The sequence below is a fragment of the Aegilops tauschii genome, chromosome 2 (assembly GCF_002575655.3).
Source record: "Aegilops tauschii subsp. strangulata cultivar AL8/78 chromosome 2, Aet v6.0, whole genome shotgun sequence".
NCBI classification, from domain to species: Eukaryota; Viridiplantae; Streptophyta; class Magnoliopsida; order Poales; family Poaceae; genus Aegilops; species Aegilops tauschii.
Window position 1 is genome coordinate 11,148,813 of NC_053036.3, and position 4,097 is coordinate 11,152,909.

The following is a 4,097-nucleotide window of genomic DNA, read 5'->3' on the forward strand; positions in this document are numbered from 1 at the left end:
TGTCTTTTCTTTGGCTGATGTTCTCTCTTTTCCTCCCACTGAACCGGCTACGGGTGACCATATGCGCAAATACGACTTGTCCTATTTGTCTACTGACACGCCTGTCCCAGGCCCTGTTGCTTCTGTGCAGGATTCCTCGGCTTCGCCCTCTCCGGCGCTCAACGTGCATGGCGCATGCACGCCCTCTGCCCGCCGCCCCCACGTGGCCGTCGCGCAGCTCTCCTTGGCGATCGACGTGCATGGGACATGCACGTCTCCCCGCTCGGCTCCCGCGTCGCCCGGCTCGGTCGTCGCCTCGCCCGGCCTGGCTGGTCCATCGGCTACCGCCTCGCCCGGCTCGACCGGCTCGTCCACGGACCCAGCCCCTCCACGGCCTCCTTGCCGCGCGGTGACGTGGTGTCCCCTGCCCCGGTGCTCGAGGATGCTGCTCCGCCATCGCCACCGCAGCTTGTGTCGCCCTCTATCGAGGGGAGTCCAGCTCCCTCGACCGCGACGCCCGCAGCTGCTCCTGCACACACCATGGTTACCCGCACCCGCGATCATACTCGCCATGCTCTTGTTCCTACCGACGGGACTATCCGCTATGATCCCCGTCGCCGTGCGTTTCTTGCGGTGCCTGTCTCTCATCGTGATGCTCTCCGTGAGACTGCCTGGCGTACCGCGATGATTGATGAGCTCACTTCTCTGCATCACAACAAGACTTGGGTTCTTGTGCCTCGGCCGCGCGGTGTCAATGTTGTTGGGAGCAAATGGATCTTCAAGACCAAGCACCGTCCGGATGGCTCTGTTGATAAGTACAAAGCTCGTCTGGTCGCCCGTGGTTTCACATAGCAGCTTGGCATTGACTATGGTGATACCTTCAGTCCGGTTGTCAAGCCGGCCACCGTTCGTTTGGTTCTTGTCTTGGTTGTTTCTCGCGGTTGGAGTCTTCGGCAGATTGATGTCAGCAATGCTTTCCTTCATGGGTATCTCTCCGAGGACGTCTATATGCAGCAGCCACCTGGTTTCGAGGATGCTCGTTTTCCCTCGCATGTGTGCAAGCTTCAGCGCGCCCTCTATGGACTCCAGCAGTCCCCTCGTGCATGGTACGCTCTGCTCAGTGCTCGTCTTCTCGCTTTGGGTTTTGCCAACTCCAAAGCAGATACGTCTCTGTTTTTCTTCCGCTATCGTGATGTTCATATCTATATGCTTGTCTATGTGGATGACATTGTCATTGCCGGATCTTCTCCACGTGCGGTTGATGGTCTTGTTCATGCCCTCGCTGCCAGTTTTCCTATCAAGGACCTTGGGCCGTTGGAGTATTTTCTTGGTCTGGAAGCGTCCTACAATTCAGGGGGGATGACATTGACTCAACGGAAGTATGCCTTGGATCTTTTACACCGTGTGAGCATGGAGAATTGCAAGCCTACTTCCACACCGCTGTCTACTTCCGAGCAGCTTGCACGAGTGTCTGGACGGCCTCTCAGTACCGATGATTCTTTCCGGTATCGCAGTGTTGTTGGTGGACTGCAGTATTTAACACTCACCCGTCCGGATATTTCATTTGCAGTGAAGGTGTGTCAGTTTCTCTCACAGCCCACTGATGCTCATTGGGAAGCTGTTAAGCGGATTTTACGCTATGTGAAAGGAATGTTGCACACAAGGCTGAAATTTCGCAAGGCTGTCTCTACTAGCATTAGTATCTTCACTGATGCAGATTGGGCAGGTTGTCCGGATGATCGTCGATCAACTGGAGGTTTCGCCATATTCGTTGGACCGAACCTCATTTCCTGGAGTTCGAAGAAACAACCAACAGTGTCGAGGTCAAGCACAGAGGCCGAGTACAAAGCCTTGGCGAATGGAGCTGCTGAAGCCATCTGGGTAGAGTCACTACTCAAAGAGCTTGGAGTGTCTCAGCAGCGTGTTTCGGTTCTCTGGTGTGATAACTTAGGGGCCACATATCTGACTGCCAATCCAGTTTTCCATGCACGTACCAAGCACATCGAGATTGATTTTCACTTTGTGCGTGAGCGTGTTGCTTCTGGAGCTCTTGAGGTCAGATTCATTTCTTCTAACGATCAGCTGGCTGATGTGTTTACTAAACCAGCCACCAGATAGATGCTAGACCGTTTTAGTACCAATCTAAACCTTGTACAGAGTAGAAATTCAGATTGAGGGGGAGTATGTTGATTGTTATATATATAGAAAGACGTGGAGAGGCTTTGCCCCACGGAAAACCCTAAACCCTATTTTCTAACTAAGGCTTCCTCGAGAATTTCCCTTACTCCTTGGAAAACCAAGTCCTTGAGACATTGTGATAGTGCAATGCTCTCGGAGTAGCCGTATGTGTATTCCATCCAAGCATCTTCGGCTGAAAGCATCTTTACTAGCTTGCTGGCCCTTCTTCCGCGACAGTTCTCACTTAACAGGTTGTACTGCCCCATGATGCCCGACCACAACCTGTAGCTAGTTGGATCCTTGACAGCGGCAAAGCCCAAGCTACGGAGCTGCCGATGGCACCTCCCCAGCGAGCACCAAACAAGCCAGTGCGACCTATGCCTCAGGAATGCACATGTCCATGTGGACCCCAGCGTTCCGAGTAGCCACCCAACATCAAGGATGAGTGTCACAAGGAGCAAGGCGTATGTCACCATGACATCCCAACCACTCTCACCGACTTTGCTGTCGGAGCAGAAGAGCAGCAAGGCGGCGGCGGTGAAGGGCGGTGACATGATGCGGATGCAGTAACCCGGCCAGCTGTGTGCGATGGCCGCCTTGGTGTGCATGACGTCGTATACGAGGGACAACTCCATCTCCACCACTCTGCACATGTCCTGCCAACCTTTAGACTGACAGAAGGCTCTTATTTTACTGGCGGCGGAGTGATGTTCATGTTGACGGCTCACCGGCTTCAAACTGAAGGGATAGTCCGCCCGGTAACAACTGCATGCTTGATCGATCCTGCCTTCCTCTTCCTTCCTGCGACCCAATTTAACATACTACTCCCTCCGTTCAATAATATAAGAACGTTTTTGACACTAGTGTAGTGTCAAAAACGTTCTTATATTATGGGACGGAGGGAGTAGTTAATTATGTAGGATCGACCTGATCTAATTACATAAACTAGCTAGCAATATATTGCGCATTTACATGGCGTACCTAGCTTCGGATTAGCTTGCTGTTGCTGGTCGGCCGCCTGAGCTTGATACGTCGAGCAATCAGTTGCCACCTTCAACAAACGGTGTCCCTAAGGCTGCCTATATATAGTCGCTAATCAAGGGCGTTCTCCATGTCGAACGGTGCGCTGTGCACTGCTGGCTGAGTAACTTAACATACCAGGTTGTTGCGGCAATCAGTGAAGCTAGCCATATTGTACGTAATTCTATGTATGCTTTTGAAGGTAATTCTATTCATGCTTTATGGCATCACTTTGCCCCGAAAAAAGAAACAATTATCCTTAGCTTTCTTCACAGTGCCACTTGCCTTCAGTGGGTTCAATGCAAGTGCAAGGGTGGGTCATGTCGCTCCAAAAGATCATCATGTTAGGGCATTTCTAACCGATCCCCTATATATAACCAATCCCTAACCCTAACCCCGATCGCTCCCGTGCGGCGCCGCCGCGCCGCACCAGAGTGCCCCCGCCCCCTTTCTCTGGTCCTCTCCAACGCCATCTCCCATACCGCCGCCGCTGCCGGGGGTTCGTAGGCAAAGCCTGTGCGCCGCAGCGGTGGCGGCGGCGCTTCTTCTCGGCCAGATCCGGTCAGGGGGGCGGCGGTCTACGCCGGCTGGACATACGGCAGTGGCGCGGGGCGGCGGCAGCCAGTTTCGGCATGCAGGTGGCGGCGTACGGAAACGGGTCCTGCGGCGGTGGCTTGGTTGCCCGATTTGATCCCAAATGGGTTTCGGTGGGCCGCACAAGCTGTTGTCATGTACCATCCCTGTTCTGTCAACGACATGCTGCCACTGGGCTCGACCTGCAACACGAGGACGTCGGGGGCTCTGGCCCTGGGCGTGGCGGTGGTGGCCTCCTCCTTCCCTGGAGGTGGTCGGCATGAGGCTGGGTGGTCGGATCTCATGATCCGTCATCTAGTCCCGGCTGCGAATTGGGCGATGGCGGC